Source organism: Nyctereutes procyonoides, unplaced genomic scaffold (genome assembly GCF_905146905.1).
Source record: "Nyctereutes procyonoides isolate TBG_1078 unplaced genomic scaffold, NYPRO_anot_genome, whole genome shotgun sequence".
In the NCBI taxonomy this organism is placed as follows: domain Eukaryota; kingdom Metazoa; phylum Chordata; class Mammalia; order Carnivora; family Canidae; genus Nyctereutes; species Nyctereutes procyonoides.
Window position 1 is genome coordinate 12,886,711 of NW_026575160.1, and position 27,244 is coordinate 12,913,954.

Sequence of the window (27,244 nt, forward strand, 5' to 3'; positions counted from 1 at the left end):
TAAGTGTTTAATGAATATTTATTAAATTACACTGGATTAAACTAGGCATTGTCTGGTCTTTCAATCATATAGGCAAGCGAGCCATGACTGGTGGATATAGCGGTATTTCCAGAAGGAAAGTGGCCAATCTGGGAGCAGCCAAGAAGCAGCGGGCAGGCCGTCCTGCAGTTGGTGGCAGCCCAAAGGGTGTGACTTGATCCACTGGCGGAGATGGCCTGAGGACACCCCGGGTGCGCCAAGGGAGGAGGTGTTGGTTTTCAAGAATACCCTTACTAGGCAGTCCTGCTCCGCTGTGTGCCCTGTGATGAGGTCTTCTCTGGTTTCAACGTATCTTCTTACCAGAGGCTGCTGCTTCAATATCCTTCTCAGTGCGGATCAAGAGCAGCCTGGGGCAGAACCAGGACAGGTTTAATGAGACGAGGGTCAAACATCTTGAAAGAATATGGGCTCCCGGGCCGGGCCAGCACTTCTGAGACTGCACGGGGACAAGAATGCACGGGGGGCCTGGAGGACAAGGTGCCACCCAGTGGCCCCCTCAGGAGTTTTCAGCCACTCCTGGGGCACGCTGCCCAGCCCCGGGATTAATTCAGCATTGCTCTGGGGGGAAAAGCCAGCCCGTCGGGGTCGTCTACTCACCAGGGAGCTTTCCCCAGAAGCTTCTTCATAAACCACTTCTTCCCCAGAAATTCACGGCCACCAGGGTCAGGCCATTTTATACACCAGCAGAACAACGAGTGGCTTATTGTTGTTGATAAAGAATGCTATTTCTCATCGGTAGAAGCCACCCCTTGAATGATTGATGTGGGCTGCACACAGTGGGGGGAAACAAGAGCAAGCACTAACACTTGCACAGCACTGATGATGCGCCAGGCACAGTGCTAAAGGCTTGCCACACATGAACCCATTTAGCCCCACAGCCGCCCTGTGAAGTGCATGCTATTATCACCCCTGTTTTATAGATGAGGATCACATGCAGTAAGTGGCACTACCAGCATTTGAAAGCACACACTTTGTTACCAGAGGCCATACTCTTAACTGCTATAAACACTGCCCCAAACCCGAGGTGGGGGCGGGCGGGGGGAGTGTGGTTTGCCTTGTAAGTAAGATCATGTATATAGAATGGAAGCGGGCACCCATTGTTCCACCAATGATATGTAATGTCTGGTCAACATACTATAATTAATAATCATTTACTAAAATTATTATTTCAAATAACTGACAGTAAAATTGATCTCATCTGACCAAAAATCACATAAGAAACTGGACAAAGGAACTGGACCAGCGGTGGCCAAGGTGCCGAAGTCTGTTTCCATTGCCGAGTCCCTGACGTACTGACTTACACACTTGCAGCTCCTATCCCCAGGCCCTGCCTATACAGACAACCCTCAGGCTCCCTGGTAATCTGGTTTGGGCATCTTTAGATGAAACTCCAAGAGTACGTTTTTGCACAATCGACACTAAAGTTGCTGAATGTTAAAATAACAAGACTTCTAAAAAAGAATTTTGAAACTAAATCAATCCCCCCAAAAAAGTGAATAGAGAGTTATCAACCACTTTCAAATGTGGCTTCTAGTTGCTTCCATGAACAACTGGAGGAAGGAAACTGTCATTATGGCATTCATCCGAGACAAGATTTAGCAGCCAACCGAATGAAAACCTAACTGGACATATGTTTAATAAAAATCATTTAAGGGCAGTCCGGATGGCTCAGGGGTTCAGCGCCTGTCTTCAGCCCAGGGCGTGATCCTGGAGACCCCGGATCGAGTCCCGTGTCGGGCTCCCTGCATGGAGCCTGCTTCTCCCTCTGCCTGTGTCTCTGCCCCTCTCTCTCTTTCTGTGTCTCTCATGAATAAATAAATAAAATCTTTTAAAAAAAAAAAAAAGAATCATTTAAGTGTGAAGACTGAGAGATGTTATGGCCAGCGTGTGAATGTTGTTTCCACCAACAAACCACAGGACTCACTATACTTACAAGTGAGAGGATGGGAGGTTTTGCTCACATGTGGGCACAGCCAGACCAGCGCTGAGAAGGTCAGCACTCTGCAGCAGAGCAGGACGGGTCAGCAGGCCCTGTCTGCCGCTCCCCACCGATAGCCATAGAAATGGGCCAGGAAGGATGAAAAACTGCTCCTAATTGGGCTTTGATTGAATTTGGGGACCGTCAGAGAAATGAGTAGGATTTGGGTTTATTTTTGTTTGCTGGTTCCTCTGTGTGTTTATTTGCGTTTTAACCAGAGCATGGTTCTGAGTGCCACCTCCAGAGAATTTGCAGGGATGAGGGCTTTATGGAAAGATTTTTCCTTCCCGCTGTCGTACACACTGCCATTTTCAGGAGCACTTCTATCAGCCATGCGTGCAAGGTTTTGTGTCACCATCGATGTTAAAAACAGAAGCCCTGGCATCCACTCGCATTTCGGGCATAAAGGAAAACTGTTCCCCTTGTTCAGAAGGCTCCTGTGTCTGCAGCAGGGCCCCAGATGCAATGTTTGTTTTAGGCGGAGGGAAAGGAAGGCAGGCGGAAAGTGAGCCGAGAAATGGCTTTTTTTTCTAAGTGTGGCAGATCATTAATAATCAGTGAAGGATGGACTCAAGAAGCCTCAGCGCACGTATTTCTAGGGCTGAAGTTGAAGCCTTCATTAATATTCTGGAGGAAGATCACTCCCGTGAAGTTTCTCTGGGCCTCCGATCTAACTCGGCTCTGTAAACAATGGAGGATTCTAGGATAGCCCCAGAACTTTCTCAGTGGAGGAAAGAGAAGCACAGTTCTCTACCCCGATGCAGAAATCAGTGGGTCTGCTTTGTTCTTAATCAGTTCAGGTTTTGCCTACTTTGACTCTCTAGTCTGATGTAACATTGTGAAATGCTGAAAATCCATTTCTTTTTTTTTTCTGAGATTTTATTTATTTATTCATGAGAGACACACAGACAGAGCAGAGACATAGGCAGAGGGAGAGGAAGCAGGCTCCCCGCAGGACTCGATCCTAGGACCCTGGGATCATGACCTGAGCTCAACCACTGAGCCACCCAGGCCCCCTGAAGATCCATTTCTTTGGAAAACATTTAGCTCTAGTAACATAGAGTGTGTTGTCTTTATTTTAACCATGTCTAGAACTACTTCAGGCCGACAGAGTTTATCAGCTATGCCAGAGGCCTTTCCAACCTCATTTTTAGTCTGCCTAAAACTAGCTTAGCCCTAGAACCCTGAACGTGTGGATAGAAAGAAGCCAGCATCTCCATTTTGGCCATGGAGGGATGGAAGGAGAGAAGAGAGGAGAAGTTCTCATTTCTCACTGTAGCCATGTACGTACCCAAGTATCAAAAGCGGTCCCAGGGTCGGCTAGGAGATGGACACCTCCGTACCTGGATCTGGGCACAGGGTTATAAGGAGGAAAAGAGGGGAGATGGAATCTTTTGCTCATTCTGCCTATCTGGGGTGTAGTACATTGGAAGCTGGAAGAGAGCATATCAGAGGAAAGAAAACTGGGGGTGGCTAATTCCTTTGTTTTATGCAAAATCTCTCAAGGAGAGGGAAACAAGGAAGCAAGTAATGAATCACATGCCCACATGTACCCCTGAGCCAAAACAACACTCGCTGGATCCCCTCTCCCACCAGCCCTGGCACCGTTAGCAAGCCACCCTCGTGGGCAGTGAGTGACTTTCCTGCCCCAACCCCAAGCCTTGCCCCCTGGGTAAAAACATGCTCCTTGCTACTTCATACCACTCCAATAAGAACAAGCCCTGTTCACCAAGGAGGGCACTTGGTGGCATGAGCACTATGTCGGCAAACTGAATTTAAATAAAATATTAGGGCAGCCCGAGTGGCTCAGTGGTTTAGCGCTACCTTCAGTCCAGGGCCTGATCCTGGAGACCCGGGATCGAGTCCCACATCAGGTTCCCTGCATGGAGCCTGCTTCTCCCTCTGCCTGTGTCTCTGCCTCTCTCTCTCTCTCTCTCTCTCTCTCTCTCTGTCTCTCATGAATAAATGAATAAATCTTAAAAAAAATAATAAAAAATAAAATATTTTTAAAAAAGAACAAACCCTGTTTGTTTCAATATTAACTTCACTCCCTCATCCTTCTCCAATCTTTTTTTTTTAAGCCCTTAAAGGAAATGTCACTAAAACATAAGGAATAGATCATTAGTCTGTCCAACGGTGGACATTTTTTATTATATAAAGCTCCGAATCCATACTGAACAAAAGCAACTGTTCAAAACTCTCCCCCCACCAAAAAAAAAAAAAAATTGCCCAGCAATTTTAAGTTAATGGGCAAGATTAATGGATTGTCATATAATGTAAAGGGAAAGTACTAGAAAAAAAATGAAAGTGGCTCTACAAAATTGGTTTGGAGCTGGAGTCTCCGGGAAGGCCCTGCAGCCGGAGGATTACTGTCTGCGGGGCTCGCAGCTAAGCGGTGTATTAATCTGAAAGCCATGCCTTGTACCGATACCCAGCACTTAGTGGTTGGTTTTATGTTAAAAATGCTCCGTCTGAAACCTGTGCTGAAAGTTTGCCCAAACATCTCATAGTTGATTGCAAACCCGAGTGCCTGGGGGCTCTGAGCCCACACCTCAAGAATGTTGGTGATTGGGTGACATTTTGGCTCTACACCTGGATTTGTCAAGGCCTCTTAACGGCTGCTGGGAATGTGCCCTGCCTGGGGCCCGCTGCCCTCCCCCATCACCCCTCTGACAGATGAAAACACAACAGGGTCTGTTGCCTGACTGACACATTCCTCTCCTGTCTGCCTCTGAAAGGACTTTATTTAACAGTCCTGGAGTCGGGCTTTTGACTGACAGATTGTGAAGGGTAAAAGTCATTCGGTTCCATTAAGCTCTGTAACTGCTCTGGAACAAAACACCTTTAAAAAAAAAAAAAAGTGTCGGGGTTGGGGGAGGGAGAAGTAGAGCTGCGGAGAGTGGGGGCATGAGCTTTAGGGAGAAAAAAAGGGGATTCTTTTCAGGTTCAAAAACAATCCTTCTCTTTGCCTTCTGTCTATCAATTAGGGCGGCATTCCCAGAGGGAATACAGGCCCGGCCTCATTGGTGTCATTCAGCTGCCAATCTCCTGACAGGGACACCAAAGGGCCTCATGTAGCGCTGCGGAAACTGTCTGTCAGGCCATCAGCAGCTGCTATGACGACATCACCTCTGTTTTTCCAGGACTATTATAGAGAAAGAGGTTTGGGGGGGGGGGGGAGAGCGCTCACCCAACAGAGTCGAAGAGTCTCAGCTCCAAATCTCTGTTCATATTTTCGTTTCACAACCCCTCACATCTCTTCAACCCCAGGGTGAATTTCTTCACAAAAACATCATTTCCTTGCCTGGCTGGGCTACGGGGTACATAATAACTCGCCAGCCAAGGACATGGTCTTGGGTGTCAGAAAGGGGTTCTGCTTCAGGGAAAACTGAAGTCCTGACTGAACACATTCAATGAGTGGTTCACACGAGCCCAGAGAAATGCTATTTATGGTGAAAGGTGGCTCAACCACCCGAAGGCCTGCAGAGGCAGAGCTGTGTGAAAAGCTGTGTGGCCCCACAAACGGCTTCCTGCCAAGCCTTAACCTTGTTTGGGTTCCTGTGGCTTTCATTCCCCCCTGAGTTTTGCTTGGAGCCCAGAGGCTCAAATGGAGCTCAAAACTCTAAGCCAAACTCAGCACCAAGCAACCACTTCCCACTTTTCTGTTTTTCTGCCTTGCCCTCTCCGTTCCCCAAGACCAGACGCACACAGGCTAACTTGGGTTTGCCCCAGACACTCCTCGGCCTCAGTGGATCACCCCAAAAGACCCTGAAGACTCAAAACTACAAAGGAGGGGTACATTTACCTGAACTTCCTGGCTTGGCTGGAAAATATTGCCTTACTGGGTCCTACCTCCTCCTCTTCTCTGTCTCCTCTCTCTGGACTCTGCCTGAGACAAGAGAGGTACATGGGAGCCATGATGGCAACCTGCAAAGCTACATGGTTGCCCTTCCGTGTCCTGTGATAGCTGTGTTTGTGATTGCTAGCATTTCCCTGATAGCCTTTTCACATTACAGGGAGCTACTTCCAAATGGCAATGACAGCACTTTGTACCAAACTGAGTGCTGGAGAGCACCACTGCCAGCCCCATGGCCGGCCTTTGTGTTGCAATACTTCTGCTTCGCTTCAGGGAAGGGGATTACGGTGCTTCACACTTTCATATGAACTGTACAAAATGTTTAGCCAAACCCTGTAAGAACATGTACATAAAGCTCTCTCCCTGCTGCCAGGACCACGACGACGTCGATCTCTTTTGTATCGCTTATTTCTTCTCTCATTCTGAAAGCTCTGCAGGGGTCCTACACTTCCTGAACATAATCCCCATCTGGAGTGGCTGAAATCTGTCCACACAGCAATACACTGGTCTCAGGCATCCAGATGCTGGGTCTTGGACACATACCACCTACATGAAGACTGTGCCTGGGGAAATGTGGAATTAGCCAGATTTTTGGCACTGGGGTTATATGCAGAGGAGCAAGTGGACAGCATAATTAGAATGAAAGAGGTAACTTGATTGTCAACTTCCTGCCCCACAGCCTCAGGAAGACACACTCAAGAGCCAGCCCTTTGCCATCTGCACCAACAGAAATTGTAGCAGTCATGGGACATACTAAAAGTTCGCTAACGAAGGAACGTTTCCAAATTGCTTCGCATGTCTTTAGATGAGATCGCTGCACATCCTTCATTACTCAGGCCAAGAGGAAACCAACCTAAGGGATCGGGCAGGTAGGCAGGGACATGCGCAAGGAGCTCTAAGTTCCTGGGGGCCCTGCTGCAAAAGAACTTTGGTTACTGGATAAAAAAGATGCTGGGAGCATTTCACTCAGGAAGGATTACCTCAAAAATGTCACTTGGTAGGTAGCCCCATGTGAGCAGATGCTTGGAGCTCCTGGGTGCTGAATGGTGACATGGGTTCCCATCCTGGGGCTCCCCGTCACCCACCAAAGCCCTAGGACCCCATCCCTTCTCATCATGATTTTTCACAAGGATTTCAGATCCAGGATTGTGAGACGCTCACATGTCTGGCCTTACCATAGACAATGGCTTCCAAATGTTTCTCAGAGGAAGGCCCAGTAGTATAAGATCTGAATATTATCTGTGCAGGAAAGACAACCATCTTGGCTTCCTTGCTTGCCTGTGATATCCATGGGGTACCACCTTCTTTGAATTGTATATTTTTATAGTCTTTTCCACTGCCTGGTTACAATGGGAATGACCTTAAACCAAACCTGTCACAGTTCAAATTTGATGGAATAAGTGGTTGCTACTATTTAGTCTATACATAAATTTAGACAAGTCACTCTTACTCATGTGAGAGGATACCCCCACTGTGAAGCAGCCCACTCCTCTCAGGTTCTTATAAAAGAGCAATAAAACCTACCATAAACACCACTCTTCCATCTTTCTTTTTTTTTTTTTTTCTCTTCCATCTTTCATTTTCACTCCCATGCAAAACTTGAGGTGCGGTAAGAGGCACCCGACAAAAAAATACCTAACTTCTTCCCCACTTTCCAACTCGGGATAATGCTGAACCAGGAATATAAATGCTTAGCATGTTGCCTTGTGCTAAGAGTTCTATCTTTCTATCTCTCTCCACATGGGATAGGAAGTAGGGATTTGAATGACTGCCTCTGATCCCCACTGGGACAAATCCCATGAGAATGACTCTAAGATGTTCCTTGGAACATTGTGAATTCCTTGGAATATGTGAATCATATGTACCCACATGGAAAAGTATATAAAGTCTCCTCTTTTAAAAAATTATCCACATTTTCTATTAGCCACACTCACAGCTTTCATGAAAAAATAGCAATAACTTTAAAGGAATTGGGATACAGAATGAGTCAGGAAAAAAACAAAAATAACTGACAAAGAAAAAGAATCCAATATACCAGCCTTAAATCTAAATATAAGAAGTATATACTTGGCACCGCACAGAAGCATTTTGGAAAAGCTAATTTGAAAAAATGAGTGGAATTGATCTATTAAAAGTACAGAGACAGCAGTCAGATCCTCAAACAGTAATTAGGCTAAATTTTTCCACGTTAAGACCTAAACCTCAACAATGATCTCAGACCAGGGATTAAAGATACACAGGCACATTAATCTTGGCTTCACCTTCCTAGACCCCATGGATTATAATGACTTTACTAGAATAATCATTTTATAGGAGAAGACTGGCTTTTTAAAAGGGAACTTACTAAGAAAATCACTCTAAAGGTAAAACTAACTCTGATTGGAAGTATTGTGTATTGAGCATTGAGTGCCCTCTTAATAGCAGTGGACTATACATTTAATCCCAATAGTTAAGACTTCTCTTGTTCCTTTTATGCAATTGACTGGCTTTGAGAAATATTGTGTCCTTTAACTTTTAAACATTCGTTTTGTTCTTAAATATAGAAAGCGAAGAAAAGGAGACAATAGAACTAGTGAAGAGGTAAGAAAGTAATATGGCTCAGCGTGTTACGAAGGTTAATAATGATTCACCCCTGAAATGTGCATTTATCATTAGCTCAGTAGAAGGCTGAAAAAGCCACGGAGCCCAAAAGATGAATTGGAGCTGCACAAAAATGAACCAGCCACAGATGATGGTTCTCAAGAAGCCAATGTTCAATTAATGACCAAACTAAGCAATGAGAGAGGTTAACTTGTTCCAAAAGGAAGTTGAGTAACATGATGCTTTTCCATAGCCTAAAGGAGCTAATAGCCAAACAAATTCTATCCCATTACCTTTTTTTCCCCTAACTTTTAACATTTATTACGTTTTATGCATTTAGAAACTGAAGCGGTTTATATGAAAGTGCTATTTGACCTTTTGTGAAAAAAACAAATTTTCACAAATCACAACACCCTGGGAAAATGTGCCTTTCATTGGGACTGAAAGCCTAGCATTGTTTATATATTGAAAATGAGGGATCCCTGGGTGGCGCAGCGGTTTGGCACCTGCCTTTGGTCCAGGGCACGATCCTGGAGACCCGGGATCGAATCCCACGTCGGGCTCCCGGTGCATGGAGCCCGCTTCTCCCTCTGCCTGTGTCTCTGCCTCTCTCTCTCTCTGTGACTATCATAAAATAAATTTTAAAAATTTAAAAAAAAAAGAAAATGAGTGTGTTTCATTGAATTTCATGGTATATTTGTTTTAATTTTAGAAGGAGTAATAGACATTAAGGAATCTTTGGCAGAAGACCTTTGTTTTAAAATGTTCCAAGGTCCGAGGCTCAGTTTTCTTGCCTTGTACAATTTGTTTCTCTGTCAAGTGTTGACAAGTTCACAAGACTAAATAGCCAATTCTTATTCCTTTCTGGAACCTCCTTATCTTTCTTGGGAAATAGGGAGCTTTTTGAAATCTCCAAGTTTCTTCTGAGACTGGAGATGAAAGAATCAAGAAAGAAAAAACTCTGGCTCATCTTGGTTTTCATTTGTTCCATACACTCGATCAGAACATTTTAAATTCTCCATTTTCCATAAGAATCGATCAACACCTGACCCATTTCCTAGTCATCTCTTAGGTGAATATGTGAACGTAGAACTTGAGCTGAGGTTGACAAGTGAGAATGGTGTAAGCCACACATTCATGTCACATGTGACAAAGATGTCACTTTCTCTCTAACAGTCTCTCCCACAAGGACACCATGGCCAAGCCACTGGTCCCTCTCTAATTCCCAATTACATAACATGAATAGTATTTCATATGGGTCTTGCCAGGACAGTGTATACTTATGGCCTTTCTTTGCATGCCTGATTAAGATTTTCTATGAAATAAAAAAAAAAAAAGATTTTCTATAAAATCTTAATCTTTCTCCCTGTTTGTTTTGTGGCCCAAGCGAAAGGGAAAATCAAAACCAAGCTGGGAGCCAAACAAACACCTAAAACAAGTCTTTTTCAAACTGATGTGTTTGTAAACAGCAAGCAAATTAAAACTTTTCTAAGGTTCTTTTAGATGCACATTCATTAAAACTGGGAGTTTACTTTAGGTACTTGAAATGTTTAGCTAATTGGCTATTCTGCTAGAACAGTAACCACTCATGCACTTTCAAAAAGGTGTCAGAAAACACTGTGGTGCTCTTAGTGTTGGTTTGGACATTCATGATTCGGGCTCCTCATGAGCAGGAGCACCTTTCCTGCTCTATTGATGCGTTCTCTTTCATAGGTAAACTACACTGTGGTGTCTGCCTGCCGTAGTAGGATGAAGCCACTGCATTCTGAGCACCAGTTCCTCAATAGTACTTTAAAAAATGCTTGAAAGAGAGTAGGAGCCCCAACATTAACACAGTTATGAATTTAATGAATTTCTATATAAACCAGGGCAATTCATGCTCCCACTCTCCACCCTAAATATCAACCACCACACAGAGAAAAGGCCAGAAATGCTAACATTTTCCCTTTTAGGTTTGGATTGGAGCTTATTCTATCACCAGAATTTTTTTGTAACAGATTGCTCTTTATTACCGGTTTTCTTTTTTTTTTTAAGATTTTATTTATTTATTGAGAGAGAGAGAGCATGTGTATGAGTGGATTGGAGCTTATTCTATCACCAGAATTTTTTTGTAACAGATTTCTCTTTATTACCGGTTTTCTTTTTTTTTTTTTTTAAGATTTTATTTATTTATTGATAGAGAGAGCGCATGTGTATGAGAGGGAGAGGAAGAAAGAGAATCTTAAGCAGGCCAGTGCAGAGCCCAATGTGGAGCTCAATTTCACAACCCTGAGATCATGACCTGAGCCAAAATCAAGAGTCGGACGGACACTTAAACGACTAAGCCACCCAGGCCGCCCCTATTACTGGTTTTCTATAAGTATTTGAATATACTTTCAATCATTCAAAAAAAAAACTTATTTTTAGCAAATACAACAATGGTAAGGAGTCACTTTTAAATCACTATGACATCAGAGCACAAAATACATACTTACTAATTAACCTTACCTTCATGTTTATAGTACGCCTCTAGGCAAGTCTGAAATGTTTTGTTTATAATTATGACATTTCCCCTCCTGTCAAGAGTCTATTATCTTTGCTGGAACTTTATTTTTGTCTCCATTAGGTAAAAAGCAGAGAAATTTGGCCCATAATACAAAATACTTCAAGAAATGGAACCAACCTTTTAAAAAGTATATACCCACCATCATCAGTAGCACTTACAACAACACAATGGCAAGGTTTGGGTAGCATGTCTTTGGCTGTTTCCAGAGATCCAGTGTGAAGTGGAGGCATTGAGATCAATTATGTAGCTATTTTAGGTTTGGTTGCCTGGCTTGAATGATTGGGATAATTCTCCCAATTATTCTCTACACTTTGTAGGTGCAGATCCAGGTTTAAATTGTGATTGAGTGCAGAACATTCAGTGGGAAGACAGGAAACTCAGATTCTGTGTTTAAGTGGCCCAAGGATTAAGCCTATAATGTTCAACAAGTTACATCCACTGCGTGTTTCAGTTTATCTTACAAATAGGGAAAGAAACAGAAACCCCATTTTATTAAAAACCAATCAAGACGATTGAACTTAAAAACGTTTTCTGCAGCCTTGAGAAAAAAAATAAGTTACATAAAAACAAAATAATGTGTGAGACCAGGTTTCCTAGAAAAAGGAGCCTGAAGCAAGAATTAAGTTCTGATGCTTTCTTTGGCAGGTGCAATCTCAGGGCAACAAAAGTGCAAGGAAAGAGAAGCAAGGCAGGGAAGGATAAAAAGCCATGCAAAGTGATACTTTACTATACTGGCCTTTGCTTCACAGTGGGCCTCAAAGACTCCACAGAGGGAGGCGAGAGGGGAAATTATCCGATTGGTTCCTACATATCTCCTTTTTGCCATTGGCAAAGAACACACCATCGGGAGTGAACATCCCGTATTTCTGAGTTGTACCATCCAATGCCTATGACACAGCCCATGGCCTGCAGGGCAGCATTCCATCAGAGTTGGGATGTCATGGAGATCCCAGAGAGGTGGGTGTGTGACAGGATGGCATCAGGCTGCAGTATGGAGTCAGCACTCAAGGAGTGAAAACCCCAGCATGGAGGGAGCGGAGAGACAGCTGAGAGCCTGGAGGCAACGCTGGGAGAATCTGAGAACCCCTATGAGATGTGTCCAGTACAAATGCATTTAGCCAACTTCAATCCCTGCTGTAACTACAGGTTGTCGTACCCTAAGTCCCCAAGAACTACCAGAGCGCCAATCAATTTGCCAAAATATATTGTGTTGGCGAAAACGACGGCTATTGACATTTCTGACTTTGAACAGCAAAGTTACAATACTTTCTTAAGGGGTGCCTGGCTGGTTTAGTTGATTAAGCATCTGCCTTCAGCTAAGGTCATGATCCCAGAGTCCTGGAATCAAGTCCCACATCAGGCATTTTGCTTCCAGGGCACCCCATCCCCAGCTCCAGAACACATGCCCCAGGCCTGGCCAGTTAGAGTTGCGTGATTTCTTCAGGAGTGGTTCACAGCCAATGTGAGCCAATTTAGCGAACAGAAGTGTATTCTTTTTCCTTCTGGATTTGGAGTCAGGGAGATCAATTTGTAGGGTTGCTGGCAGCCATTTGTCCTCCCCAGGCAAAGCATGCCTGAATAATGGAGCTAGCTGGAAGGAAGACTGAGAAATGGAGTGACTAGATCTCAAGAGCATTGTTAAAGCCTCTGGATCCAGCTGAACTCTTAGGTGACGGAGACAATAAAGTCCCCTGGTTGCTTAAAGTAGTTTTGAGTTGAGTTTTCTGTTATTGCAGCTGAAAGAGTCTGAGCTGATGGAGGGAGACAGGCACGTAAGCAATCACAATGCAACATGACAAGGAAGTGTTGCTTCTTTGGATCTCTATCAGTAAAATGCCTGGGTCTGCATAGATAATCTTTACAGTCCACCCACCCTGACCTCATCCCAGACATTCCATGGTTCAGGGAAGTGTTCACTCCTAAAGGCCTCCCTTCGGTGTCTAGGGCTGCTACACAGGGCACAAGCGTGCCCCTGACCATCCATTTACTAGTAAAGCAGTGTACCTTTCTCTGCATCCTAGAAGATTCCATCAGATTATTAACACAGTAGGTCACAGCTTGTAAACGCAAGCCCATGGCCAATTAGTAGAAGAGGTGAGCCTGCCAATGGATAATCACCACACCACCACAGACACTTCCAAAACTTACCTCACAACATTCCTGAGTCTTTAGGTAAATCCTTAGACTTGAGGCTTAACAAAATGAATCACACATGTGTCTTCCTCTCTGATGTGATGTGCATCGGTCTGGGTGAAGCATCGTAGCTGTTCTCTACAAATACAAAAAGCATTTGAATACCTAAGATGATGGGTAAGATAGTAGGGGTAATAAGACCTAGAGAAAGTTGCTGGAGTTGTCATCACTCTGGCAGTGGATAACTTTCTGGGGTTCCTTTTCTATAGAGCCTACAATTAGGTTATTACAAATAAGCACAGAGTTAATCCAGAAAATGGCTTAGTCTCCTTCCCTCAACATGCAGATCCTTCAGCCAGAGATAATGGGTCTTCCTCCACACATCAAGTGTTATCTGGACAAAGGGGGGTTTCTGACCTCCTCCCTCTCCAGGCTAACTACACATTTCAGATGGCGTGGAAATAAAAACCCATCATCCATTACTGCTGCAGCTGCCACCACGGCTCTCAACAGAGGTGACTGTGTGTAAGGGACAGTCAGAACTGGGTAAGGGGCTACGGGATCAGGCTCACAGAAGTCCCCCAAAATGCTGAGGTGTTAGGAAACCAGAAATAAGGGAACAAACCAGACTGCTCTGCCCTAGGTGTGGGCGGCGAGAGTGTCTTTTTTATGATAGTCACCTGTAACCAGAAAAGAATAACCAGACTCTAAAAAGAAGTAAGCCATTAAAGATGTTATCACCAGTCCTTACTCAAATCAAGACATCACAAAACTGAGAAGGCCACAGGCTCCCTGATCAGTTCTAACTAAAAGACTGGGTCCTTGGAGGCCCATGTTGGCAACCCTGTCAGGACCCCTCTCATTCCTGAGAGCTTTTTCTGTATCCTTGCTTAATAAACTTCTATGGCTTTACTCATTCTCCTTTGTCCACAAGGTTCATTCTTTGACTCCATGAGACAAGAACCTCGCTCTCCTGCTTCAACAGGCTTCTGGCCATCCACATATTCCTGCCTGTCAGAGCATTCATCATTCTGGTCATTAGATAGTGACAGTATTAGCCAGATAACCACAATCAGAACAAAGAGAGAGCATCCTTTAATGCATTCCCAATACTGACCTGCCCAACGTGCTGGTCACCCCGAAGAAAAATCATGCAATTATTTGCACCACAGTCTGTGTGTGTGTGTGTGTGTGTGTGTGTGTGTGTGTGTGTGTGTGTGTGTTGGGGGATGACAGAGGCGGCACCTACTGGAAGCCAGGTGCTATTTTAGGTGCTCTGCATGCATTATCTTGTGTTGTTTTCACAATCAGCCTGCCACGTGAAAACTCTATTTTCTCTATTTTACAAAGAAACTGAGGCTCAGAGATATTAACTTGCCCAAGATTGCACAGCTAACAAGTAGTGGGACCTGACCTCAAACCTGGAGGCTTCATTCTTACCCATTATGCCCAGCTACCTCTCCTAGCTTTTGCTCTTTTCCCAGAGATGATGCGATTCAATCCCATAACACATCCAGGGTTTTTTGGCTTGAAAGAATTTCTGCCATGACCCCATTCCCAGCTCATGCTGTTCCCTAATCCCGAGAAAGAAAAGTCACCAGATAAGACAGTATACTTGTAACTAAAATAACAATATCATCCCCAGAGGGCTGCTGGGAATATACAAAAGTGCTGTGTGTGGTTAAGCAGATATTACAGAAATGGACTCGCTCTGATAGTGTATGCACTTGTGTATTTGGGTAGATCCAATACGTAAGATCCTCTCAAAAAAGATCTTGAGAGAACATTTATCCATCCAACAGATTTTTATTGCACATCTCCCATGTGACATTGGAAGAATACTAAATAGTTAGGTTAAGCTTTGCATTTCTGGGGCAGATGGAAGCAGGTGCAATGAGAGGAAAAAATAATGAACTCCATAAACGTGCCATCAGCCAAATCCTTTGACTGCAGTGTGGAAGGACTGGACATATAGGGAAAAGTTTTGAAGGAAGTAACATTTTAATTAATCCTTGAAGACTGAGAAGAATTTTGACAAGTGTAGAAGGGGAAGAAAAAAGTCCAGGGAACACCGAGGGTAAAGACAACGAAGTGTTAAGCTGAAGTCAGATTTTCACCAAAGGAAATAGTCCAATATGATTGGCAGGTGAGAGCCTACAATCCTAGGAGGGGCTGGACAGACAGAAGGGGCCCAACCATTTATAGAAATATGAGGTGTTGTCTGCCCACCACCTATAGTGGCTTTAGACAGTTGCTCCCAGTAGTGCTGTCATCACTGTGTCCAGGCACCCACAGTTGTGGGGCAGGCACATGGCCCAGGGCGAGCTAATCAGAGCCTGTATTAATGAGTGCTCCAGGGCTGGACACAAGATCCAAGCACGGTTAACCAGGGCTTCCCTGGATTCATGCAACGATACCAGAAGAAATAAGTGCCTCTTCTTCCTAGGATGAAAAGATATCAGTTTGGATGTGGGTAGCCATCTCGCAGGAAAGAGCAGAGCTTGCCTGTAGAGTGAAGCCAGGATGACGTGGGACCGGAAGCCAGGAGATGCTAGAGCTCAGAAGGCATTGTTTGGGCCCCCAGGTCCACCTCTGTCTGAAGCTCTAGATCCATCCTTGGACTTCTCAGTTGCACGAGTCATTAACTGATTTCCCTTGAGCCAGTGTGAGCTAAGAGTCCTGACTCGTACAGCGATGAGGGTTATGCTAAGGAGTTTAGACTTAAGAAGCAGGCTGGAAAGCCACTGGAAAGCCTCTCTTCCATGCTTAGAGAGCAGACTTCTACTGCAGATGGAAAGTCTGTGGGAAGACTAAACAACCTTTCAGGGGCAGAGGCAAAATCCACAGAACATTCTAATTCATTATGCAAATGAAAGAAGTTAAACCCATTCTACAACTGCTGCAGAATGACATATTTGGCCGTCGAAACCTACCCAAAGAGCCACACTAAATGATAACATGAGTTAGACCTACATGTGATTCCCAATATTGTCAGCAAAATCTGGATAGTAGAGGCCTCACCCCACAGGGTGACAATATCTCAAGAGGAGCAGGTGACTTGTAAGGTCAAGGAATAAGGCCTGAAACAGCATTACTGTAACAAATGTGAAGGGTCTGGTTACCTCCCTCTCTGAAACCTAAGATGTTTGAAGGAAAAGAGGTGCTGAAGCATCTGCAGTTGGCGGTGACACCTGAGAACATGGGTGACCACCCCCACCCCCACCCCCCCACCCCATACATGCAAAGGCAGGGACTGTGCCTTTTGCTACAAATAGCTTTGAACTTTTCTGCTCACCTCCAGCCCTCACTTCTGTCTTAGGGAGAAAAGAAAACCACTTTGCTCTTAGGCCCAGGGCTAGTGCATCAGGTTACTCGTCACTTTGGCAGGTCTCTCTCACAAGATGAATCCTTACCAAATAGGAGCCACTCAGGACTGGGAAAAACTTCAAGTGGGCACTTGATCCTCTAGTGCTTCTAGATAAGAGAACATATAAGCCCAGTGATGTGCCTCTTCTGAACTGGAAGGGTCTGTGGCTGGGGCAACTTCTTACCATACTGATTTAACATAGCAACAAGGGGACCGAGAAGGTGGCATTGCCTCTCCTCAACCTCTGCCCACACCAGCTCCTCCTCCCACCACAAAACAGAAAGCCTAGGAGAAGTGGGAGTTCAGCCAGTTGCAACTTACCATAGGAGTGCTTAGCAACATGAATCTGCAAAGGGGGCTGGGGTGGGGGTGGGGGGACAGGGAGATCCCAGGACCCGCCATGTCTGGAGCTTAGAGGACTCAGACCAGACTCTTGTAGCAATGGTCCCACTGTATGTGACTAAATCCCAGACTCATTTTTCACATTTCAACAACTCTGGAATAGGAATGCATCTGTAATCAATGGTGTGTCATACTTGAAAATTGTTAGCTTTTCCTTTCTTGGGGATTTTTGAAATAATGGTGCATTTTACAATTGATTTTTTTTTTTTTAGGTTCAACAAAGTACTATATTCAGGACCACTTGCTCGGTACATTAAACTAAAACTCCCTATCCATTCCCCAGAGACATCTTATACTCCAAAAGACTTATTGTAGCAGTGGGAGCAGGAGAAACAAAAACTGGAAGAGATCCCGGTGCCACAAGAGTGGTAAATGGCTTACCCCACTCAGTTTCCTCAGAAGTTGCAACTTACAGAAGAAGGTATGGCCTGTGAACCATTCACATTTGGAAAATGGCAGACTGCTCCATCCTATACGAAGTCACCAGCTACAATGGCATTTCTCATCTTGATGCCTGAGTTGAGGGCACATGGTGGCAGAGGTGGAAAAATGATGGAGATGTTAGTAATATGATGATGACAATGATGAGACCTAACATTTAGATAGAACTTTATAGTTCTCAGAACTCTTTCCTGAGCATTGCATGACCTCTGGCCCAGCTGGCATCATCCCCCTTTCTACATGTGAGGACACTGAAGCACAGGCAGTGGGTGCCTCACGCAAGGTGGCAGAGTTAGTCAGTGGTAGGGAAATGTCTAGACTCCTGAGAAATACAACCCTTCCTTATGACCCTTCAACTGTTCCACAAAGGACAAGGGAAAGGTTTAGCCCTAAGTAGACCTTTCTTCAATCCTTTCAAGCTCACAAAGTAGAATAACAAATGGGATAAGTCAATTTTTTTACTAACATTCCAGGGGGAAAAAATGTTAGTAAATAGAGGTCAAAGGGCAAATTCATGTTTAAATGTCCTTGTTTAAAATGGTGTATACATTAATACTGATATTTGAAATTTTAGTATGAGAAATGTTAGCATGACTATCTAGTAAATAATGTGTGCCTCAGAGCCCTATTTGTTAAAGTGGTACAAATTTAGAAAATAATAAGAGGAATCCCTGGGTGGCGCAGCAGTTTGGCGCCTGCCTTTGGCCCAGGGCGCGATCCTGGAGACCCGGGATCGAATCCCACGTCGGGCTCCCGGTGCATGGAGCCTGCTTCTCCCTCTGCCTGTGTCTCTGCCTCTCTCTCTCTCTCTGTGTGACTATCATAAATAAATAAATAAATTTTAAAAAATTTAAAAAAAAGAAAATAATAAGAGTTTCAAAATGTTGAAAGTAGTTACACAATTAGCCCACTGTTCATGAGTGCCTTCAGCAAGCAATACACACACACACACACACACACACACACACACAGAACCTATGATGGAATTTTTCCCTCATGGGAGCAGACAATGCAATCACCATGTGATTAAGGGGACAAGATAAACATAGAAAACATATAACAATACAAAATAATAAGGGACTAGCCCACATAGGGAGAAGGGGACTAGACTGGGATTGTCGAGGCAGGTTACTTGGAGAAAGAGGGATGGGAGATAGGCCTGAGAGCCCGGTTAGGACTTAGCTGAACTGGGAGGAGGGAGAGGCAGCATTCCAGCAAACAGGTGAAGACACAGACAAAATGTCACCCAGAGCTTGGTATGTGGCAGGGTGCTCAGTGAGGGTCACTGGGGGGGAAACAGAGATGAACAGCTGTTTCTCTAGAAGTTAGTCCAAGTGTGGCTGGAAGAAGGGGCTTCTAAATAGAGTCCTATGAGAGAGTTCCAAGGGCAGGTGATAAAGTTCCTTGAAAACAAGACTAAGACATTTGAATTTTAACCTGTAAATGATGGGGAGCCACGGAAAGGTTTTGAGCAGGAGAAGCAGTGGCAAGACTAGGCTTCACGCGGATAATCTGCAACATGTCAGTGAGGAAGCCCATAGAAAATTCCCATGTAAAATAGTGGGAGAGGATCACTGAGATAGAGACCCTAGCTAAGGTGCATCCCGTGAAGGATACAGCTGACCTCAACGGTGGCCCATCTGCTCAGTCCTCAAGGACAAAGTACAGAGTCCAGGCTGTCAATGGGCAGACAAAGCGGGAATGTCCAACAGCCGTTGCACTACGGGTCTTCCACTCAGGAGAAAGGCACAGACTATATTTATATAGAAATAGACTGGAGGAGGTAAAGTTTTCCACACTAATAACTGTCAACAGCCAGTTTCATGTATCCTTGGATAAATGCATCAACAGATGCCACATGGATGGATGATACACAGACAGACAGGGACCTGTGGCATTTGTGCTTCTGATTCTCTCTCCTCTGCTTCTCTACTCTTTGTCTCCTCCCTGTCCTCCAATCTAGCACCTGATGTCACCGAGATAAGTTCTGACACTGACTTTTTTGGATAATGGCCTTGTGCCATTCCGGCAACCGAGAATGCCTTGCTTCCGCTCTGCTAGAGTCCTGAAGATAGAAGCACCGGCTAAAACTGTGATTTACATCATTCATTCATTTATTCACTCCTCTCACAAATCTTTATTGAGTGCTTCCCATGGGCTGGCATGGTGCTTGGTGCTGGAGATATGGCTGTGGACAGAGCATTCTTCATTCATCCATTTATCAAATGTCTCTCGAACACATTCTAGTATAAAGCTCTGAGCAAAGAGCTGTGCTAGTCGTGGTTCCTGACTTCAAAGGATCACAGCCTCACAAGAAAGAAAATAAACCCCTACTGGCAGTATCAATATACATGAAGTCATCACCTTGCAGGGAGTCCGTTCACGACTCCAGTCTCAAATAAAGTGTTCCACTCCATGCACCCGGGGGGGGGGGGTGGGTAGCAAAGGTCTGGGGAGGAAATGCAACCTTTATAACTGTCCTGAGCATGTGGGATTAACAAGTGCTCTTGTAAAAGTAAGTGCCAGCTGCAAAGCTGCCTATTGGCCCATTGCCTCCTCAAAGGCATTTATGTTTATTTATTTATTTGTTTATTTATTTGCTAGATTTATCACATTTGCAGGCTGTGCCATTTGGCCTCGGGGTCAAATAAATCTCTTTTAAAACTTTAACATCTTTCTTAAGCATTGTGTACCCCTGTGTGCCCCTGACATACCTTTCTCAAGGCTTTATAAGAACAGAATTAAATCCATTTCACAAATAAATACACTGGGAATGATAGAGTTTAAATGCACCACAGAAAGCAAAAATAAATTCCAGGAAAAATTTGGAAGTAAGATGAAAGTGTCCCACATTTCTTTTAGAATCCTCAAAATTAAAAAAGAAAATATGGTAGGGGGTAGAATTATACTTCTCTTCTTCTTGGCACATGTCCCGATGGTAGAAGGTATTTGCTCCATGAGGATTTGTCACAAGGTGGAGGAAGCCGGCCAAGGCCCATAACAAAGTATGCAATGGAATGGAGTAGAAATCCATTCTTGAGAAAGCTGGCCATGTCATTTGAAAAATCAGCCGAAGCAGATTCATCTCCCAAGGCCTAAGGCTGCCTCTGGGAGACAGTTAAACACAAAAGAAAAGCTGACTCTTTGGGCCACCGATTCAGGTTATTATTCTACTAACATAACTAATATTGTGTTAAATCATCCCTTCATTCAGTCATCAAACATTTATCCAGCACTAGGTACTCAGCACAGAATTAGCCGCCACAGAATACAAAAAATAAGGCAGGGTCTCTGGTTTTTAGGAGTATTCGTGCAAATTAAACATCACAGAATAATAAATCCTGGAAAAGTTGCCATCACAGCCCAAGGAAGATACTCAATATTAGGAGGTGACTGTTTCATGCCACATACTCTCAGCCTACCATTTTCTCTCTTTTTTTTTTTTCTCCTGTCCTCCGGAAATGGCAAGATACATTCATTCTACTATAAACCAACTTGTTTTTTCTATTACCTTTTTCAAAGGCTCGTTTGGGATAAACGGGTTTATTTAGAAAGACACAGCAATATTTGTTATTGAAAACATGTAATTTTTTGTTCTCATGTTTACCTTAAGCCATGATTTTAATTTTGGATTAAACAACAGACTCGGGATCCCTGGGTGGCGCAGTGGTTTAGCGCCTGCCTTTGGCCCAGGGCGCGATCCTGGAGACCCTGGATCGAATCCCACGTTGGGCTCCCGGTGCATGGAGCCTGCTTCTCCCTCTGCCTATGTCTCTGCCTCTCTCTCTCTCTCTGACTATCATAAATAAATAAAAATTAAAAAAAAAGAAATACCCATTTAAAAAAAATAAAAATAAACAACAGACTCCCATCCCCAACTGCATTGGATAAGGGATCTTCTACTCTACAATTTTTACCCCAATAACTAATAAAGACCAGCAGCTGTGCCTTAAATACCCGTGATTCTCTACCATTCCCCCTGCCTCCTGCCAAAAAACAGAACTGATTAGTAGGGGTTCAATAAATATTTACTAGATTAGTTAAGTAGTTGCAAGATCATATCATCTTATAACCAACATCTCCTCCAAAATCTCTAATCAAAATATGGCAAGATTTCTATGCAATTGACATTGTGAAGCTAACTCTACTTCATCATTCATTTATATTGTACCTTCATTTTCTAAAAAGAGTTTTGACAAAATTTGTATGCTCTCGGGCAAGCCAGTTTGCCTCTCTGAACTGCAATTTCCTTATCCCCACCGACCTCACCAGCTGGTTTTGAGGTTTTAATTAGATGTTTCCAAAGATGACTTGTAAACTGTCAGGGATAGGATAGACTAGCAATCCAGGAAGGCTGATATATGTTTTAAACATAATAGAAATTTAAAGTTTCTATTCAACACTGCTGTCTTTCTATTTTTTTTTCAAAACAAAAGTTGTTATTATTGCAATTGTGCTGTCGGCTTAATAAATGTTAGCTACGATTCAGTTCCAGTTTGTGTTAACTAAGTCTGGCAAACTTGTCTGAAGACCTACCAACAAATTGTACGGTCATTTCCGTGGAACTATGCAATCTGTGGTCCAAACAACGGACTTAAAAATGAATTTTTAGAACATTGCCCATTTATAAGTAGGGGTTATGCAGTAAATAGAGTTAAATGGACAAATAGAAAAACTGATGAGAATAATTTCAAGAGCAGAATGACACTTTCTGCCAAAGTCAAAAACCACATATTCCATGGATGTATCAAATTCTAACAGTGATTTTAACAATTTAGCAGGTTTAAGAGCAAACTGAGACATTTTCTTTCTGATCCTGACAGAATCATTTTAACCAGAATGGCAAATTCCCCACTGGTGTCCGGGACAGGGCGAGGGGCTGGGGTGGGGGGAGGGTCACCAGAGCAGCCACCGATGAAAGATCCAATGTCAACCCCAAGACAGGACTATTTAGCTATGGAATGAGCTTTCTCCAAAACTATTTGAAATACTCTATCCAAGAAAAAACCTAGACAAGAATGATTGAATTCTGTAAAGCTCACAGAACTCCTAATTTAATGGAACAATCTTGCCTTGCCAAAATGAACAGTCCTGTCCCTGCCTGCCCCCTGTGACCTCCCAGCCTCATACCTCACCAGTCTGCCCCATAAATCCTTGGCGTCACCCCCTGGTAAATGCCCACTAATCCCTGGAGACACTATAGGCATGCAAGACCTGCTTTCAGGCATGCCATTCCTGACTCCTGCCTATGAGGTCTCTTGTGAATCTTTCGAGATCCAAATTCACCCTCTCTGTGAAGCCTTCCCCACATATTCCTCCAGAGACAACTGCTTCCTCCTTAGGCCTTTCACCATGTCGGAGCACTAACAGCTTGTGTGATGATTGTCTTCTGTCTGTCTGTCTACTCACTCTATGACCTGAAGAGCAGAAATCTCCTCAGGTACTCGTCTAAATGCCTTAACATGTATCAATCAACGTGACACCCACAATGGTCCTACAATGATGATAGCTACTTTCATTACTCCCACTTTATAGGGGAGGAAACTGAGGCTCGGAAGGGTTAGATGGCTTGCTCACAGTTACACCCCTATAAATGGCAGTGCTGAGATTTGAAAGGAAGAGCGCCGACTCCAAGGTGTATGCCCTAACTCCCTATGCTCTCCCCGCCCACAGTAATTTTGCAGAGCAGAAACATAAAATCTGGAAGCTGGCCTGAAACTTGATAAGAACTGCCTTTCCCCACAAGGAAGTCCATATCCAAGGGCAGCCCAGGACTTCCTCGGGGGCAGTCTATCTTCAGCGCTGCTCCAAACAGAAGGGGTAGGAAAATTCTCATTTTGTGGCTAATTGAATTAGTGCCTCCCTCTCAAACGTAATGAAATTCAAAGCCATTTTATGAGTCCTCTTGGGACTCTTTTTAAAAATTCTTCCTCTGCTGTATTAGATTAGACGCCCTGTGTAAAATAAGGTCATATTCTCCAGAATATTTCTTTGTGGCTCCCACGTACACCAGGGCACATGCTAATCACACTCTGTTTAGTCCTCCAGGATCCCTTCCAGACATCCCAGGAGGAGATCAGAGTGTCTTCTAAACACCACAACCAAACTGACCCTCATGCACCGCATGCTCTCAGAAATGCTATGCATTTCTAGATGTATCATTGAAACCATTAGCTAACACAACTCAAGGAGACAGAGGTGGCCCATTTTAAAAGAAATTACCTTTGTCCCTGACCAGTGCCACCACATGCATAGGAACAGTCTTTGAAAAACTTGGCTGTGCCGTAGGGAGTCTGGGTGGCTCAGTCACTTAAGCATCCAACTCTTGGTTTTGGCTCAGGTCATGATCTCAGGGTCGTGAGATCGAGCCCCACTTAGGGCTCTGCACTTAGCAGAACGTCTGCTTAGATTCTCTCCCTCTGTTTGTTCTCCTTCTCTCTCTCTCTCTCTCTCTTCAAATAAATAAATAAATCTTTAAGAATTTCTTAAAAAAAGAAAAACTGGGCTGTGCCCTAAAAGATCTTTTGAGGACTACATAGTATCCCCTTTTATTAAGCTTATGACTTGGATAGAAAGTCAAAGTTCCCTCCCATAAATTGGTCTACACATCCTGAACTGGAGAGAAACCAAAGAAGGGCATTTCATAATTGTGTATTGGTCTTCTCAAAACAACATTCCTCATGCTAACTACTATGGATGACGAGCTTATTCTCTGTGCCTGACCCTCCCTCCAGGGAGCGAATGCTGACTGCTGATTTTAAGTGTAGCGTAGTAAAACTGTGGGTTCTAGAACCAGACTGCATGGGTTTGAACCTCGTTCCCCTGCTACTACCCGTGTGACATTGTTCAAATTACTTAACTTCTCTGCTAGTTTTCTCTTCTGGAGAATGGGTTTAATAAAGGTGCCTAACTCATATGGTTGATGCAAAAGTTACATGTGTTAATATATGAAAAGTTCTTAAATCAATGCCTGGCATTTGCTAAACCCTATAGAAGGGTTTGTGGTTTGTCTTTCTCCCCAACGTTAGTTTCTCCTGTGTCCCAGTGAGCTGGTGAAAGGAAGAGCCCCAGCCGTGGCCATTCACTCTGATGAGTCCAGGCTGATGCTCTTCAACCTTTTCCACACGCTGAGCCCATGAATAAGCTTTCTATTTAGCCAAGTACATGCACAAATACATACGAAACCTAAGCAAATGTCTCATGAATCACTGCCTTTATAGCTGCAATATGCTCTGAGATTCTCTATTCACCACCGTTCTGTTTTGTTTCTTTTCTTTGTGGTTTCAGGATGGGCACAGTCCACTAAATTTATTTCATGATTTACCAGTAGGTAGCTGCATATGGTCTGGGGGGTAAAATATAGAACACTGATCTAAGATAACCATCATTCTTAAAATCTAACACCACCCTATGGGGTGAGTACTATCAGCAAGTCCATTTGATGGGATAAGGGAATTCAGGCACGGAGGGATTGAATGACTGACGCAAGGTCTCACAACTTTCCAGCAGTTCACACAGGAACCTATGCTGACTGTCCCTGCTTTAGAAGTGGGCACTGACCTACACTGGCCAACTGAAGTGAATATGGACGAAGTATGTGGACATTGGCATCTGTGCTATGGCATAAGTAGAGCGGATCTGGGGAGAGCTGCCGCTGTGGGTGGCAGGCTAGATGCTGAACGAGCCTGCCCCTTGATAGGAAGGTTCCACTCAAGGCACTCCACTCCAAAGTGCCTCTGTTCCAAGCTACGAAGTTCCCCATTTGGCCAGTTTGCCTTGGGTTTTCTGCCACTGGTGGGCAAAGTTATCTGCATATCCTAACTGATATGTTGCCTGGTTGTGCCACAATGTGAAGTAAGCAATATCATTACCATTTTGTAGAAAATGAAGATCAAAAACTTTACCAGGGAGTCTTAGCTAGTGAAAGATGGAACCAAGATTCAAACCAAGGTCTAACTTCAAGACTCTATCAAACAGCCCACAGTAGAGGGTATATTACATTATAAAGGACAAAATAGGGGGGAGGGGTCTTTGTCCAAAGAAGAGTCGTCATCACCTGCACCCCCACCACCCAAGCACACTGTCTGCACTCTGTCCAATGCTCTTACCTCCTTTTCACCTAATATTATGGCTATTTATGCTCATGTCTTAGTTTTGTGTTCTCCATGAGACTCTAAGCTCTTGGAGGACAGGGTGCATGTGACACAGCTTTATAGCTCTGTGCCTGCGTGTTGAAATCAAGCAAGGCATACACAAGGAATCTATTGTCCTTAAATCACTCTTTGTCCCAGTTAGAAGTAATAAGGAGTAGGAAGAAAATGCTACAACACTTAGTGGCAAGTTTTACACAAATTTCACCCAGCATGGCTCACTGTCAGATGTGTGCCGTGTGCTGGTGCTCGGTGCTGTTCCTTACAACAGTCTCTGTCAGAGGGCAAAAGGTGAAAGCAAGGTGGCACGGATCATTTTAAAAACAAATAAAATATTGGCACTGCAACTGATGCCCGGGGCCAGACCAGCGAAATCTGGTCCATGTGAGTTTTCAGGTCTGATTTAATCCTATCCTTAAAGCCAAACTCACATCCACTTTGAACTGTGGCCTGGCTCTGAGTTGGTTTTAAATCCTGGGATCCATGGCTTTGCCAATATTTTATGTGTTCCCTCGGAAACTCTTGGAGCACCACTGTGTTCAGGACGCAAACAGCTCTAACCATGGTCTTCATCACTTACAATCCTTTAGTGGCTTCTCTGTCTACCAAGATTTGGTGTAAACAGACAGTTGCCCCAGATGTGTCCTGCGCTGGTTTGCTTCCTGGTCGCTGTGTGGGTTATGTCCATGCCGGTGCCCCTGCTTACATGCTTTTGTGGCCACGATGTCTGTCATGATCACATCTTTTCTGGAAAGCCCAGTTCCAAGACCACCTCGCTCATGGAGTCTCTACTCATCCTAGATGTGCTCTCTCCCCATTCTGAACCCTCAAAGCATTTTGCTTATACCTGTCTTAGAGCAACTATGACAATTATCTGGGGACTGGCTTCTAGCAACCAATTATAATGTAATACTTATTGTTATTGCTAACATTTATTGCAGTTTGCAAACGTTAGGCATTGTCTTCAGTGCTCTAAATACATTAACTCCTTTAATCCTCGCTTTATCCTATGAAGGAAATGCAAATGGAGATAATAGCCAGCCTACTCCATCAGGTTGTTGAGAGGACTGAATAAGGAATACGTGAAAAACTCTTATAACCGAGCTCCTTGTGAGCCTGGCACCCAGTCAGTGCTCAATACATGTTTGTTACAACCGTGGTCAGCATCAGCATCATCCCCACTTATCAAACCCATTTTACAGCTGGAGAGACAGAGTCTTAAAGGAATTTGCATAACCGCTCCACTAGTGAAATCTGGAACTTGTGTACTGGTTAACCACTGCATTTTACTCTAAGTCCCTTTAAGGCTGACATTAAATGAATTCATCTTTTTTCCTGTTCGGGGGTTAGCACAGAATCTTACCCAGAGGCGGCCTATTAAGTATATGCTGAAATGAATTGATTACACCCCAAACCAGCAAGAATTTCACGATCTTAATAGGTGGTTTCCACTAGCAGCCGCTGAACAGCTTATTTTTCTGAATAAGGCAAAAATTCACACACCTGCTGTATGCCTTCCTGAATGTGGGCCGAATTGCTCTTCTCCGATCCTTGCCAATGAAGCACTTTCCTGCAGCTATTAAAAATACCCTGTTACAATGCGGGAATTAAACAAATCCATCTATTTCTACAATTTCGGTGTGAGCGGAGCATGATGCAAGTGGCCCAAGCGCCGAAGCCATCCCTCCCAGAGCCCCGCCGCATGAGGCAAAAGGACTTTAACCGCATTATCCACGCCCACGCTTCTCCCCTA

General features: G+C 44.0%; 1 long non-coding RNA gene across 1 annotated transcript; it reads right to left on the reverse strand.

Annotated features, from left to right (window-relative positions):
* LOC129502918 (uncharacterized) lies at positions 1–27,185 on the reverse strand. Its single transcript, XR_008663073.1, has 4 exons — positions 26,995–27,185; positions 17,314–17,414; positions 13,147–13,269; positions 1–386 (listed from the first exon to the last, which is right to left on the reverse strand). It is a non-coding gene; the product is annotated as an uncharacterized LOC129502918 (long non-coding RNA).
* Between the last annotated feature and the right edge of the window lie 59 nt (positions 27,186–27,244).